This window comes from Parasteatoda tepidariorum, chromosome 1 (genome assembly GCF_982258835.1).
Source record: "Parasteatoda tepidariorum strain Cologne lab strain chromosome 1, Ptep-v5.0, whole genome shotgun sequence".
NCBI classification, from domain to species: Eukaryota; Metazoa; Arthropoda; class Arachnida; order Araneae; family Theridiidae; genus Parasteatoda; species Parasteatoda tepidariorum.
The window spans coordinates 127,217,578-127,235,390 of NC_141755.1; the positions used below are offsets into that span (position 1 = coordinate 127,217,578).

Sequence of the window (17,813 nt, forward strand, 5' to 3'; positions counted from 1 at the left end):
GGAATTTTATGTTGGGTTAGCATAGAATACCCAACATAGTACTATGATGGATTTTCATAATGATCCAATATAATTTACAGGTTACCATTATAATTTTCCATCACAAACCATCATGCTTTATGTTGGGGCCCAACATCCAAAGTTAGGAATTGGCACTTTTTCATGTTGGGCCAACGTAGCATATTCAATATTGTATGATGGATTTTTAAAATGGGCTAACAAAAAATAAATCCATTATGATGCAATATGGTTTATTGGTTATCATTATAATTTTACTTAAAGTCTAATTTCACATAAAGGGGTAAAGCTTGCTTTTGGTATAATTCTACATAAAAAGGGAGGAAATAAGAAAATGGAATTTCAAATTTAAATTGAACAATTTTACAACTAAATATTGTAACTGTAAACGAACTCATTTTAAATGTCAAGCTTATTAATTAAAGGTCTTTCTGTTGCTGCTTTCCCAAACAAAATGTAAAATATTTATTTAAAAATAAAAATACAAAGATAAAAAAAAGACATTTATTTAGAAAAATACAATGCAACTAATAATACAATATTTTTTCTTCCTCATTTTCAATATCACATTTCCGCCGTTATGGCCTCCTTATAATAAAGCTTTGCTGCACCTTAAAAAAATAAATAAAATTTAAGCAATATTAAATCACAAAATCATATAAGACTGCAGAATTAAACTTACTACTTTTTATAAAATAAAGTTGAATATATTTACTTGTTTTGCACAAAATTAAATCAAAGTAATATTTTTTATAAGATAGCATCACATATTTCCTTACATATTAAACAAACCTGATTGTCTGGTTACATTTTTATGCATTTGTATTGGTAAGAAAAGACATGAATTTAAAAAAGACATGATTTTATATACAATCATAGAAAATCTAAAATGTTAGCAAAAAAGGCTGCTGCATGAAATATGCTGCAACGGAATTTGCATGTAATGTTTGACATTTCTTATTAACATTATTATCTTGATTTTGATAAAGATTCAAAAACAAAGATTTAAACTAAACGCGTATAATCTAGGAGTAGCAAGTAAGAGTATACAATTTCCCAGGCACCTGACTGACTAAAGAATAGAAGCTGGTTCTCAATATAGCAAATTTAACACAAACGCAGAAAACTACTACACTACTTTCCATTCAATAACATGCTCATTCCTAACAATTCGCCCTGTTGCCAACATTATTAAAAGAACTGTATTAAAAATATGTTATGATTAGGAAAACAAAACAAATTTGTTATAAATATTGCAGTAGAATTTCTTTTTTACAAAAAAGTGGTATTTTTGGGGGAAAGCGATTATTTAGTGATTTGCCACTTTCATTCACCAAAATTTATCCAGCAAATTATTTATCAGAATTGATAATTAACTTGTTCTTATTAAAAATACAGACGTGCCAACCTAGCAAAATTAACATTCAGGAGTTTCCCTAACAAGAATTCAGGAGATTTCAGGAGGGGTAAAAAAAGGTGCATGGTATGCAACATTTAGCACATTTCTAAGGAATTTTAAGTAAAAAATTTATTAAATATAAGAATGCAAGAAATTTTACACACTAATAGAGCAATAATTGTTTAAAAATATTAAATGGAAATAAAATAATTAAACACAGATTTAGCAACACAAAACTATATTAGGTAGATACTCTTTAAATAAATACCATTTCCTTAATAAAACATTATTCAAAAACCCTTGACACTGTAATAAAAATGCACAAAAACTTCTAAAAAATAAACAAATTGAATAACTATTTTATTTTAAAAAACCAATTCAATACTAATGTATAAAAATACTAATGTCTGTACAATAAAGAACCAATTATCCGGGATGCTCGGGACCATCGCTATCCCGGATGTCTTAATTTCCCGGTTTCCTGGATCGACAAAAAAGTGTCGTTAATCGATGTTTTATCAAACCCAAATTACAAGGAAAAAATTTAAACACATTTTAAAGTAAGAGAAAAAAGAAAAGCACTCCTAAATCTAAAAAGGAAAAAAATTGTAGTAAAATAAAATTTAAAAAAATAAAAAAATTTGCAAGTTTAGACAAGAAAAACAAGTTTAAAAAATAATTACGATTCCTAAATCAACTAATAAACAAAATCAATGATTAAATAACGCAATATATTTCATGGGGGGGCGAAAATAAAAGGAAAACCTATTAATCTAAATAAAAACACTTGAAAATTATCGAACCGAAACGATAGTTAAAAAACGACACTAGCATAAATATTAAAACCTAGAACAAGGCAAGATCAACGGACTTTAAAAAAAAAAAAAAAAAAAAATGAAAAAATTTGGTAATACAAATAATTTTATTGAGTGCAAAATTTATCATGAAAAAGAAAAAAAAGAAAGTGGAATCAGAAAAACGAAACTGCAATCTGCTTCATAAAATAATTGTATGCTTAAATTAATAAACAATTCTCCTTTTTTTTATTTTTATAAAAACGCGATTTTTAATTAAAGTAGGTGTGATTCCACATCAAGAAAAACTTGCGAATGATACCGCACTTCAAAAGAAAAACATTTTATTTTCATTAATCGATGTCAAATAGATAAATATATTTTTCTCTTTCATCTTCTGTTCACTGATATGTATGTGCAATGCATTTTCCCCACCCCCTCGTAAATCAAACAGCAAACGAAATCATCATGCCACTCCTTTGAGTTTAACGACCTAAAAGAGAATAAAGATCTAAAATCTTCAAGGTCGCGGAAGAAATGACGTTTCTCTGGGTAAACGGGGAAAAAAATTCTTCCCTTCCTCACATTTTCCTCTACTCAACTTCAAGGATTAGTCCAGTTTCCGCTTTTTTTTCATATCGTTTTAGTTCAAAATGGCGGGAGAACCGAGCAAATTTTTTTTCCGGATTATCTGGATACCAGATAAATGGTTCTCTACTGTATGCATGAAAAAAAGAGTTGCAGACTTAGCTCTCCGCTATTAAGTCTTGCTAAAGTCATTGGTACATGATTTGTTGAAATTGATCCATACTTCCGTTTCGACTTAAGACATCCTTGAAAAAATTTTTTTTTTTTTTTTTAAATATACGAAGACTAAACGAATAATTGATATCACGTTGCTAATTTACGAGCTTGTTGCCAACCGTGGAAAAATACGCATTAAAAACTATAAAAACAGCAAGATACAATATCAATTCCAACTATCGAGAGTACGAGTTTCCCCACTTCTGAACGGACGTCACTCGATAACGACATGTGACGTCATTGCATTCAACTCCACACGAAAGAAGAGGAAGATTTCACCCGCCCCCAGTGTAAGGGGGCGGGTGAGATTTCACCCGCCCCCAGTGTAAGGGGGCGGGTGAAATAGGAGTGTTAAGAGGTAACGTTGAAGAGGGGGAAAATAAAGCATGTTCAGCTAAGCTTCAGGCAGATGGTAGTTTGATAAGAGGGGATGGAATTCAAGCTGAAAGAAAAACTTACTTTCGCGGAAAAATTAGGTAATTTTGAGTTTGGCCGTCGATCGCAGTAAAATTCGGGAGTTTTTCAAATCAATTCCGGAGGGCGGGAGAATAACTCAAAATTCGGGAGACTCCCGCAAAATGCGGGAGAGTTGGCACGTCTGAAAATACCAGCAGTTCCTAAACATTGTTCTGCAGAACCCTAGAAGAATGAAAGAGATCCAAGTGATAGGAATTTAAGCAGTCTAAAAATAAAAAACATTTTTAACACCTGCTATCATATTTAGGCCCAACAATAATCGATTACTTAATATTGCAGGTGCTTTTTTTTCAATTATTTAAAGTTTAATGCCAATAAAAAAGAAAAGACATTTTTAAAAATAATTTTTCTAATAATATATTAAATTGAAAATCCTACGCATCTGTAAAAAATTGTAGTATTATTTCCCATTGTGCTTTTCAAATTAAAATGAAATAACTAGAATAGATTCACTAATAAAAAGACCAATCCTTGAGACTCTTTTTTCTTTAACATTTATAGCAGTTCCTTTTGTTTTCATTTCAATAAAAACACAATTTGGCTTATTTCATTTCTTAGTTTTTACTAAAAAAAAAAAAAAATTCATAGCTAGACTAAATGCAGCTACAGGACCATGAATTCAACTGTCTGACATAATACCTGATTGAAGATTATTATGAAGATAAATTATGAAAAATTTTTCATTCCTCTTGGAAAATCTTTAAGAGTTTAATTTAATATTTTTTTTATTGGTAAATACATTCACCAATGTTTTTATAAACTTTATTTAAAAATGTTCAGGTACCGCCAAGAGATGGTTGATCTTTTAGGGTTCCATATTATTAAAAAAAATCAGGAACCGCTGGAATATACAGTTGTGTAGAAAAAAAAGTAAGAATTGTGACACAGGAAAGCAAGAGGCTCACAGAAATATGCTTAAATTTTTTTTTATCTTTAAGAAAATTCATTAATTATTATTTGCAGGCAGCAAAGATCATCTCATTGATATATAACATTATGAACATCAGTACTGATTTAATCTGTAATGATTATGCTGCACAGTACTGCTCTCTAATTTTAATACAATTATTTTATAATTCCTTTTTTTTCTAAAAGATTTTCTGTAAAATGGATTGAGTAATAAAATAAAAGTAAAATTTAAAGAAAAATAAATATTACTTGATTTAGTATATACTAAGGTTAGTTGGTTTAAATTAGATACAGTAGAGCGCCGATTATCCGAACTATGTCCGAATTCGCTTTTTTTTTCTTTCTTCTCTTTTTAAAGTTCAGAATTTTTTTTAACTTATCGACAATTTTTCTAAATTTAGAGGAATAGATAATACCCACTACATCTGAAGACCATATTTAATTTACAACCTTTTTTAGCAGTTTTCTTATAGTAGCCATACATACATGTATTGTTATACAGTTAAACCAACATACCCCTTTAGCTCTCAACTGAAAATTATCAAAGAATGCGAGCTTCATTTTGACACTCTACAATTGTTGGAAAGCAGAATGTGTTTATGAATAGATAAGTGCTGAAATTCTACAATTGGGGGATGGGTAGTTGTCACTCATGGTTAATGATTAGTGATTACAGTGCTTGGAATCTTAAATCTTGGAATAAAATTCTTATCAGAAAAACAAACGAAACTGCAGTTTGTGAATCGGTAGATCTTTTGCGTGAAAATATGCCAGGTTATACAGCAGAAGAAATGGAAGACTGGTGCCGAGACACTGAAAACGACTCAGGATTTCAAATTTTAAATTATGATGAAATTTTGAATGAAAATCGGAACTCCTCAGATTAAGAGAAAGAAGTACGTGATCAAGTTCAAGATAGTGGACCTTCTCATAAGAAGCATGCAATTCATTAGATATTGCAATGAATTGCCCAGAACGTCAAAATGATGTTGATCCAATTCAGTTGATTTATTTAAAAAGAATAAGGGATATGGCTGCACAAAAAAGAGCGTGTTCTTTGAAATAAAAGTCTTTGCTGGATATCTTTTGCAATGGAAAATAAAGAAAAATGTGGTAAAATCAGTAATTGACAAAAAAAATTATAAAAAAGCGGAAATATGATAAAAATGATTCAAATTGAAAAAAAAGTTTAAAAAAATATATTTAAAAATTGAAAAAAAAAAGTCTTAAACTCGCCAGAGCTATTTTAGATAGTACTGCCAGTCCTAAGTCTAGAAAAAGTGTGAAGGGAAGTTGGTGCATAAATAATAATCATTTAAACTAGGTTTTAAACAACTTTCCAATTATCCGAACCACGTTCGGTCCCGAGCAGTTCGGATAATCTACGCTCTACTGTATTTAAATTTTTTTTTAATTACAAAGTCATACAAACATTATGTTTTAAATTATTTTAATATTTTCAAAATGCTTTTTTTTACATTAAGATATTTTAACAAAAAATATTTAAAATTCATTTGTCTTTTCATTTTATATTTAATCTAATGCTAAGAGGATAATTTTTATAACGTTTTTAAGAGGATGTCATACCATGGGAGTAACTTTTCCTCACAAATTTTGTTTCAATTCCATAACTAGACCTGAAAAATAACTACTCACCGCTGTGGGAAATAAAAAAAAAAAAAAAAGAGAGAGAGAGAGAGAGAGGAAACTTAAATAAAAAAAACTAGTATCTTTCCCCAATCGTTATATGCATATAGTATACATATAACCATTTAATGATCTAAAAACATCAATATTGAGACTCAAGATATCAGAATTTTCAATTCAATGTCTCCATTATGACTTGTACAGTAGTCAGTCAAGCTTTTTCTGAGCAGTACCTATTACGTGAAAATTTAGACATAATTTTTGAAAATTAAAAATTATATTAAAAAATCAACACAAAATTATGATAAATATATGGATTTATCATTTCTCACGAGACACATAATAAAACTTTAAGAAAAAATACTTTGTGAAACTACCGTTTTTTCCTGAAGTTTGGATCAAAATTTTGATCCTTCAGTATTCATCAATTTGGCTTGGAAAGATTCATGTGGAAGGAGAGTTCCATCACAATTCCCATATTTCAAAGTTGTAAGGAATAGATTAAATGTATATTGCCTGTCCAAATATTTAAAAAAAAAATTCTTTTAATTTAGTATGTTTAACTAATTTTTCACATATTTATATTTTTATTGTTAAATTAACTTTTTATAGTCATATTATCTCTAATATGAATCTTTTGTAAAAATATATTTTAAACTAAGTAAAAAATGTCTAAATGAAAAGGTTGCTATCAATCACAGAAAGAAAAAAAACGGGGGAAACAAATCTTAGAATTTTCTTTTTCCACAACATAATTTTGTTTAAAGTTTCCTTAAGCAAAGCAACCCCTCATTCAAAACAATCATCCCTTCAACACAAACACTAGATCGTGATCAAAACCTTGATTAACACATAATTTTAAACTAAATACTTAAGGTAGTTAAGTACTTTACTTACTTCCTGCTAATTCTAACATCATAATTCTCACACCCTTCTGTCCATGCTGTCAGTTTATTGGCTCCTATAATGTCCTCTTCAATGGATTTACTAAATCAAAATAAAACATTCACATAATTAAATTTAAAGTTATAAATATTCATAAAAAAATAAGTTTTATAAACACAGGGTTGCCACAGTAAAAAATGAACCAAAATAGTTGCTTTTAGTAGCCTCAAGCATGAAAATAGTTGCCTAAAACAATGAAAATAGTTGCCTGAACAGGAACAAAAATCTATCAAAAATAGTAGCCAAATAACTAAAATTATAGCTTAATTGAAAAATACTATGACTAGGACTGGGTGATGTCAGAAATTTTAAATTGTGATACATCGTCAGTTAGACATCGCGTTAAAGTGATGTATCGCGATTTAGCATATGTTCAAAAATTACCTATGGGAAATCTTTAAATTAATCAAAAATTAATAAAAAGAAATAAATCTATTACGAAAGAAAATATTAATTCTAAACATATTCTACTATGACCCCAAGCTTTATTTCATTTTTCTTGAATTAAAAATAATTTAAAATTTAGTGTTTTAAAAATAATAATACTGTAACAAAATATTTTACATACATGCAATGAAAATTAAAAGAAAAAAAAACGAAAGTGGAAAACAAACCAAAGAAATGTTTACTTTAGAAAAACACATTTTTTTAAAATTATTTGTTGGAAAAAAAACATGCTTTTGAAGCATCATTAGACCCTTTTTTATTTAATTATTCAAAATAATAAAAGGTAGTATTAACTAATAGTCAAATTCTGTACTTAAGAAATACTTATTCATTATTATTTTCTTTGAAAATAAAATCGACTAAAGATTTATTTGTTTAAAAATGATACTGACTATCTAACAAATTATAAAACAAACAAATATTGAAAGAATTTCAAAAAAAAAAAAAAAATAAAAAAAAAATAAGTACTAATGTCGAATTATTAAAAAAGCGACAAAACATTACTAAACTCTTTATTTAATTAAAAAAATTAGTTGTTTCTTTCTTCTTTTTTTAACTAATAGCCAAATTTTTTAAACTTCGTTTTAATTTTCTCAATAATGAAAGCAAACTAAATAAATGTAAGCTTTGTTGTAATTTTTTTATAGTTAAAAACGATTGGACATTTATTGGTTTAACAATAATTAAATTATTATACTTACCTACATTTAATAGATTTAAATAAAAAACCAACTTTTTATAATGAAGTTAAATACGAAATACCCCTATTAAATTGTATCGCTTAAAATGAAACACAATAATGGAAAAAAATCAATGGAAATCTTTTTTTATTTCATTTATATTTTCGTTTCATTGATCTATTGAGTTCAGAACCAAAATTTAAGATAACAGCGATTGTGCAGCAATCGCACAGTAACCGTAGGTCTACTAAAAATAATTGACAAGAATCGTTACACCCAGACACAAAAAAAATGGTATATCTGATGGTAAGTCTGACTGAAAATAATTTACAAAGAACCTGACAATTATTTCTGACAAAATAAAACCCACAATAATTGCAAAATGACTTGAGTCCCATAATCTTCAAAAAACGTAAAATCTAAAAGACAAAAATGGACATAAAGAAACTGTGCATTGCATTCTACATAACAACGCTGATCCTCGCACAAAACTGGGATTCAATTCGCTCTTCGTCATTCAACATCACGAAACTAACATCATCTTTATAGCAAAACGCTATCTACAGCTCTGCAGCAAGACGAAATTAAAATCGTCTTCGTCAGTGCGGTAACAGCGCTAGCCTAGTCAAGGATCCTTGCATATTAAATAGTTAAACCGCGATTGTAGCCTTATTCCGGCTGTTTAAATCAAATTTCTGATGCATCGCCTAAAACGAAAGTCACTACATCGGCCTACCAATATATGCGTTAAATCGATATTTCGCAATACATCGATTTATCGCCCAGTCCTATCTATGCTCCAATTCTAAATGTATACCTTTTTATATTTGTACAAAAAAGTTTTGTACAAATATAAAAAGGTATAAATCTTAGAAAATAGGTACCTAAATAAGAGTCGAATTACAATAAAATATGAATGTTAATAGAAGGTAAAAAAACAATTAAAAATAACAAAACTGCCCTTCAGAGAGAAAAAATAACAAGTATACTTTATTAAATCTAAAGGAAAAGAAATTTTTGGCTTTTTGGACATAAATAATTGTATAAAAGTTCTCTTTCTTTTATTAACGTTCTGAAAAGTAACGTTCATTTATGCGAAAAAACTTTGCTAAGAGTAAAAAAAGTCTCCTAATAGTCGCCTATTCCTGATTATAGTTGCTTTTCTAGCCTTTTAGGCAAAAAAAGTCGCCATAGTCGCCTGTGGCAACCCTGTAAATAGTTATTGGAAAATGGGTGATAAACCAAATTTAATATGAATTGTATATTGGGAGAGAATACATATATTTCTAACTGAAATGCTAAGTAGAAAACATAAGTCAGTTACTCTAAGTTAAGTCACAATTAGAGCAAATGAACACATAAAGAATAAGTGTTGAAATTTAAAAGTATTGTTCATTTGTTTAAGTCTCAACTTAAAAAAATTTTTTTTAGAGAAATTAGCTATTTCAAAATTCATGAAGCATTCAAAGACAAGTTTTTCCAAATATCCACTGATATTCATAGCTTTAAAATTTTTGTTAATATATTGCTGTGCAAATATATTGCTGAGCAAAATTGCATTAATACTCGGACGGCAATAAATTATAGCATTTTCTAAATAACAGTTTAATAGAAAAAATTTTTAGATAAGAATTTTTTAGAACTACGAACAAAGTAAAAATGTTTTTTTCTTCATCCTTCATTTACGTCTTCATTACATTATTTGAAAGAGAATGGATTTATTTTGCAAAAAGCATTTCAACTAATTCCTATAAAACACAATCCTTATACACCATATTTTCATTATAATATAGGAATGTCACCTTTTTAAGTGAAAATACAGCAGGTAGATTAACTAAGAGCCACACATGTATTTGCTCATGTAGACAGCATATATGTTAATTTTTATGTTCTACAAATTGTTATCAGTAAATTCAGCGTAATGTTTTTATAAGTAAACTTGATAATATGTGTTCGGAAAATCAAATACTTTTAATTGTTAGACACAAAATAAAGAGCACAAATAAAGAGCATGAAGAAGTGGTTATTATAACTAAAAGCACAATTCAAGAGTCTGAATATCGTATTAAATGTAATCAGGATTTTAATAACCACATGGCAATAGTAGTTTTAACTGCCTAAAAGCAGTCAAAACCCTATTTGAATTTATAAAAAATTGGAGGAAATAAGGTAAAACTAAGCGTAATCATTGAAATTTGCAAATTAACACAACAAAAATATTTGCTTTTTTAAACCCATTTGAAATTCCAGAGCAATAACAATGGAAAAAGCAATTGAGAAACAATATAGATTTACTTGTGTTTAGAAGCTTTCCTTTGTTGCATATCAACAGTCTGCAGGCTACATCTAGCTCACTAGTCGCAGGCTGTGCACCACTCTAATATTTCAAATATAGAGCAAAAGATACAGCATTAAAATAAATAGAAGTAGATACCTACACTAATAAAAAGAAATCTAATTATAGATGAAAAAGCTGAAGATAAATTCAAAATGCCTTTTGTTATAGTGATTTTATTTTAAGCAAACAACTTAAAAATTTTTTAATTTCCTACATTTTCTTTTTGTTTACTTTGCAAAATAATTTTTTAAATCCCTGCTGTGAATTCGTGAATTAATTATAAATCAATTTAAACATTTCTAATGTTAGCTATAACAAAAAAAAAAAATATTGATTACATTGATATAACAATGCTCAACAAAATTAATGATTTTTAAAATGTTTTAATCCTTACATATTTATTAAAAATGATTTTTTTAAAATGTATTTACTTATTTAAAATTATGCAAATGCCATTGACAAATCAAGCATGTTATTCAAAAAAGTTTCAAATAAATATAGTTAGATTAAAAATAAATATTTGAAGTAATTGATAGACATTTATAGACTCTAATTTGTAATATATTTTTGGTAATTCTAAATCACAAATTTGAAAATTAGTAAGTATATTGTTCATTATTAAATACTCTGAAATTAAAAACTCACAAGTTTTGTTTACTTAATATTTCTATTAGAAAACATTATCTTAAATAAAATAAAACAGTTAATTTTTTTTTTCTTTTTACAAAACGCCTTTATTTTAACATTACATTTCAATAGAATAGGATAACAGCAAGCCAAAATTTTAATCATAACTGCGAATAAATAAATTTTAAAATAAAATAAAATTATTTTAATAGAAATTATACAAACGTTACTTTAACATTATCTTCAAATGCTAAAATTATTATACTACATGACGTAAACAATTAGAGAAATTATATATGATTTAAAAGCTAATTTTGTCAAAAAAATAAGGACGGTAATATAAATATTTAAGATGTAACATTTCTACTGTAAACTAAAATAAACACTTAAACAGAATCTTTCTTACAAGAATTAAAAATGTAAATAGACTGCTAAGCCTAACTTGAGTGCAATTCAATGCGAATAACAACATTATAATATAGATAATAAATGAGCACGCATTATTTAAATGGAACTCAAATCAACTATGAATAATACAGATAAAGTACATTTAAATATAAGTTATAATAATAAATAACATAAAGAAAACTCACCTCATTCATATTAATCTGCCGAGGTCATGTGTGTAAACAATTAGAGCAAGGTGCAAACAAGTTTAGTCATCAAGAGAGCGCACCAGTTTTACGGATCAAAAGTTGAAAAAGTTCAGTGAAAATTCACTAATGGAAGGGAGTAAAAGAACGTTCAGTCTACTTAGTCCCAGAGAGCTTATTTAATTGTATTTTATTAAAATTTACATTTCTTTCTTTTTTTCTTCTAATGTTATTACTAGAAATGCGCTTTTTATATTGCATATAAATATTTATGAGAAAAGCAACAAATAGAAAAAACAAACAAATTAACTAAATGTAATCGATAAAAAATAGTTTTATTAAATAAAATTTTCAACTTTTTATTTATTTATTTTATTAAGAAACAAATTTATGATGACATTCAGTTATTTATTTAGTTTATTAAAAATAAAAAAAACATGAATTTTTTTATTTATTTTCTTTTTTTAAACTATCTCGTATTAATTTCCGAGTTGTTTTCTATCAGCTATTTATATATAATTAAGGGTTCTATGTTCCTTGTAATAATAAATAAATATTTTAAAATAAATCTACATATTTAATAACTCTATATAAACAAATTTAATAAAATGCATATAGATAATAAATATTTTTTATTTTTTTGTCTAGTTATCGCAAAAATGTACTGTATTTCTTAACTTTACATTCAGTAAAAAAGCAGTTTTTGATATTTGCTTTCGAAAATAATGACAGAATTGTGACAATGACATCAATTATGAAAAAAATAAATAAATAAGGACAACATTGTTGTAACAGTTTTTCTGTCTCTCTCTTTTTTTTTATGTACTTGCACATTAATTAAATGCTGGCTAATATGAAGATTTTATTAAAGCTTATTGACGAAATGAAACTTTTAAAATCACAGTGATCATACTTAACGCTGGATACTGCAAAGATCTCGAAAATTAATTAAATTGAACAATGAAGAACATATTTTTAATAAAAATTTAAGTACTTTTACTAATTTTTTCACGAAAATTTTTTTATGTTACGGTGTGATTTGCCGGAGAAGCAAGCTACGCTCATTACGTACAGGTCTTTCAAATTTATTTTAAACGTTACATAATTCAAGGTATTGAGCATTTGATTTCTAAAGCTGTACGAGAGCTGTGGGTGATTTTTATGGGTTTCTAAATAGTAGCGTAGCTACTTTTGGGGCACCCAGCAGGGCAAACACATTAGGTGGAGCCAACACGTGGAGCACCCTCAATCTCTGGATATCAAATACTTTTAACAGGTAATGAAATCTCTTTTTATTGAAAAAGTATTTTGGGATCCCCTGGGCATTGTCCTGTTTGCCCAACTGTTAAGACACCCCAGTTTCTTACAACACAATGGCAATTCAAACAGGCACTCATTCCTTACCGCATCTTTGGAATTGCCCCAGAGGGCATTTTCATTTTGGTTTAAATGTTTAATAATGAAAACGTGAACTATCAAATATTATTTTCGTTATAAAGCTAACACAACAGATATATTAACTAGTTTGAAAAGAACTAAATGGGAAATAAAAATATGATTTAGGCAGAGTCGTAGCACCAGAGTTGCTCCCCGGGCTATTGGCGACTGTTTGGGAAACATCCCAAAGGATGAGAGAGAAAGTTTTTTATTGTTTTTTATTTAGTTTTTTAGATTTTATTTTCAATTTCAAAATTTCTTAAACGGTAACTAGTTTAATAATCGAAAAAGCACAATATTCATTTTTTCAACATTCATTCACTATAGAGTTGAAATACTACCTCAACTATATGCTTGACACAGGTGGAAAATCTCAAGAACCATTCCTACTGTATAAAAAAAAATTTCTTTTATGATTTTTGGTTATGAGAATAAGAAACTGATTACTGAAACATATTTTCCGACGAAGAATTTGATCATAGGGTTTTGTTTGAATTTTCATTAAATTGGCAAATGTTATTTTTTCGCATGCAGCGTGAATAGCTCTATTGACCAAGCAAGAAAAACCACGTGGGTTAAATTTTCACTTGTTACGTTGTTGTTGTAGTTCATTTACGTCGCACTAGACCTGCACAATGGGCTATTGGCGACGGTCTGGGAAGCATCCCTAAGGATGATCCGAAGACATGCCATCACAATTTTGATCCTCTGCAGAGGGGATGGCACCCCCGCTTCGGTAGCCCGACGACCTGCACGTGAAGTCGAGCACTTTACGGTAGAACAGTTTAACGAGGACCAATACCGCACACCCTCGGTCCCTACGCAGACTAATCCAAGTGGGTCACCCACCCGCACACTGACCGCAGCCAGTGATGCTTGACTTCGGTGATCTGCTGGGAACCGTGTCTTAACGATCAGTCCACTGCGGGACCACTTGTTACGTAGCCCATTGTCTTTATAAACATTAACTACTTGCTTTATAAACCAATCGTGGTGAAGTACAAATATTTATGACTTACATTAAAAAAATAAATTCGATGTTGTATGTCACATGGTGATTTAAACGCATAAAAGAGCGCTTGTCATGTTATGATTTTCTATTTTTATTTTATATTCGTCTTTGAACAGCCAACCCAGATAATAATAATACTATATAAATAAAATAAATACATAAAAAAATTATGTGTGTTCATTCTGAAAATACTTACAATTTTTATTAAATGCACGTTTTACACAATTAAAAAAAAAAATTTTTTTTTACAAAATTTTCATAGCATCACTATTCGCGATCGCAACGAACTATAGGGGGCGTTGTTGTATGAGACGCTTACCTGCGATTTCCATATGAACCGTCATTCAGTTACTCTGGAGACGTCGTTAATGTAGCGTGTAGCATTGCAACGTTCCTTCTTTAATGTGGCTTATTAAATTTAAAAAAGAAAAATGCTTGTCATTCTTTCTATTGCAAACGAAAACAAAATGGTATCTCTTTTTATTAGAGAAGGAATATCCAAAACACATCGGAAAAATATTTGTACATTAACAGAAAAAAATATGTATATTCTTATAAGAGTTAAAACCTAATGCCCGAGAAATAGTATTACTAAATTTAATGATATAACATGAAAGGCCCATTTAAACTTTACATTCTATAGTTTTAAGAATCATATTAGTTCAAAAATTAAAATGAACAAAAAGTATACATAAGCCTCATAATTTTATGAAATTTAATTTTGTAAACAACGTTTTTTGACAACAATTTTTATCAAAAAATTTCAAGTTTCAATAAAAATCATTATTTAGAAACTAAGAAACGTAAAATAAAGAATGCTGACGAAACAAAAAATCAATTCTTTTTTGTCGCCATTTTTAGTGCTACGAATATTCGTCTTTGGGATTTGCCAAAAACAAAACAAGATGCAATTTTATTTTTTCAGGAGGGAAATATTTTAATGAAAAAACGAAAATGTACCAATTCCCACAACATAAAACTTTATCTTGGCAAACGTACGTTTTGGAAATGTTATTTCATTTGGAATCTTATTCATCAGAGTTCATATGGCGATATGATTGTTTTGAATCTATGCTAAACTCTATATCGGCTCATTTTCCACCGAAATCCAATTAACTATTTTGATTTTAAATAAAGTGTTTTATTTTATGAACTGTCGCAAAAATTTTAAGTGTAGATTGGCGGCACTTAAAAACCGCCAAATCTGTAGCGGCGGTGGCGTTAATACGTCGTAAGTACCGAATTTTTATTCCATACTTTTCTGAATCATATTATTTCAAACATTGGAATATACAAGAAGTATACATAAACACATAATGTTATACCATTTAATTTTTCAAAAGTATTTTGAGAACAATTTTTATCAAAAAATTATAAACTAAAAAACGGAAAATAAAGAATTCTTAGGATAAAAAAAACGATTTTAAGAATTATTAACATTGAAATAAAAACTTTCATATTGTTTCTTTTTTTATTATTCTTATAGTTCTTAATCAGACGTAAAAAACCATTCTGTAGAGAACCATCATCAAATGAAAAAAAAATATTTACAAGCAAATTTTTTATTGTAAAAATCATTGCACTTACCTGATTTATGATTCCCGGAGAATTCCAAAATGATAAGTTCCTTGTTTGAAAACTTTATTCTCAAATAATAGATACATAGTTTATACCTTCATTACTTTTAGATAACATACTACACAGCAAAATTTTATAATTGATATGAATTTGAATATGTAGCTAAAAACAGAATAGCTGAATTCTAGTTGAACTTATTCTTTCAAAATTAAAAAAAACTTACCAAGAAAACGATTTAAATTAATTAAGAATCAGCACAAATGGCACTATTTCAAGTAACTTGGATAATTTTTTTATTGTTGTTTTCCGAATTATATGGATACAGAAATATATACTATTCTATAACGAAGAAGAATATGCTATAACTATTACAATTCTGTATGTTCTGAATTCATATTTATTCACTGGAATGACGAAAGCGATGTTGACTTCACTTTAATTCGTAATGAATTGAAGACAGAAGAAATTTTTCATTTTACCTTAATACACACATCTGTAACAGTATCCGAAATCGGAAGTCATCAGTTGCAAGTTTGTTGATAATAGAAATTGAAAATTATTGAGGAATTTTTCTTCAAATGCTTGGCGTGTTCTGTTCCTGAAAGATTTACTAATATTCTGGAGATTTTTTTCAAGTTCTTCGGCCTTTTCCTTAGGGAAATTTTGTTTCTTATTTGCTGCTAAAAAATGGCGTCTGATTCAGTCAATGACTTTGATGGAACTAAATGAAAACGTGATAAATTAATGTCCGATATTTACAGGCTCCCGCTAGACGGCGTACTCGAGCGTTGCGATCGCGAATATGCAAATGAATATTTTTGCAATATGTAATAAAGATGGACTATGTTTTTATTTTTCTCGTTACACGTGAAAAATAGGTTAATTTAATTTTGATCTGTACCTCAGAAACGTCACTTCAAATTAAAGTCGGACATAAATTTGAATGAAAGAATCTTAAGGGAATATATTTTTCTGCAATATTGACTAAATTATTTTAACGTGACATTCTATGTAATGTAAAAAGTCACGGGCCTTGTTCTGTTGCTGCCTAAGAAATTCATTTGGTTATAAATGTCAAGCTATATATTTCGCTGATTATTTTTTATGACTCAGTTATAAATGTATAATAGTATTGATTTAAATCTCTGTTAGAATTTCTCAAATAGAACTATATGAAAATGCTGGCTATTTCGATTAGAAAACCTAAATTAATAGAAAAAAAATTCCATATCATTATTATGTTCTTAAGCATCCTCATGTTTCCAGAAAACCTTGTTAATAATATGTTTTGGTTAAATTATAGCGAATGCAATATTTAATTTGAATGTAATCCCAAAAATATTTCTAAATGAAGCAAATTTAAATACATTATGTATACCAGCGATAATGAACTAGTATTAAAGTTAGATTCAGGTTAAAATTTTTGTTATTTATTTGCTAGACAAGCTTGAAATGCAATATACTAGCAAAAAAAGAAAGAAAAAAACCCCAGCATGATCTAGCAAAAATATTTGCTGGTACCAGCAAAATTACTAGCATGTCATGGTATGTATTGGCACACTTTATTTGCTTGTCTAGCATACAGATACCAGCTTGTGTTGCTGGAATATCTTGCTAGTCTAGCAACAATCACGACCATCACTTGCTAGGATTTTTTGCTTTTCCAGCAAGAGAATTCTAGCATCGGTTGCTAGGAATTTTTGCTTTTCCAGCATGAGAATTCTACCATCGGTTGCTAGGAAGTTTTGCTATTCCAGCAAGAGAATTCTACCATCCGTTGCTAGGAATTTTTGCTATTCCAGCATGAGTTTGAAATCAGCATATTTTTGTTGCTATTATAAGTCTGAATTTTGATGAACATGCCTGAATTTTGTCTTATATGATACTTAATAAATACACAAACAATGTTTTTGGAATGATAACAACAAAGTGGAACAGTTTTTACCGCTTTTTCAAACTAAAGATAAAGTCTGTAAGTTTTTTACTTTTAACACATAACCATCTTGAAGAGACGTTATGAAGAAGAAAACTGTTTTGCATTTTTTATTCTTACATTTTACAAATTTTATATTTATTTACTCTCCATAATAACAATTTTATAATCTTCA

General features: G+C 28.3%; 1 long non-coding RNA gene across 1 annotated transcript; it reads right to left on the minus strand.

The window, feature by feature from the left end:
* Positions 1 to 508: 508 nt before the first annotated feature.
* On the minus strand, positions 509 to 11,829 carry LOC147816914 (uncharacterized). Its single transcript, XR_015429499.1, has 4 exons — positions 11,679 to 11,829; positions 10,416 to 10,497; positions 6,946 to 7,035; positions 509 to 629 (listed from the first exon to the last, which is right to left on the minus strand). It is a non-coding gene; the product is annotated as an uncharacterized LOC147816914 (long non-coding RNA).
* Between the last annotated feature and the right edge of the window lie 5,984 nt (positions 11,830 to 17,813).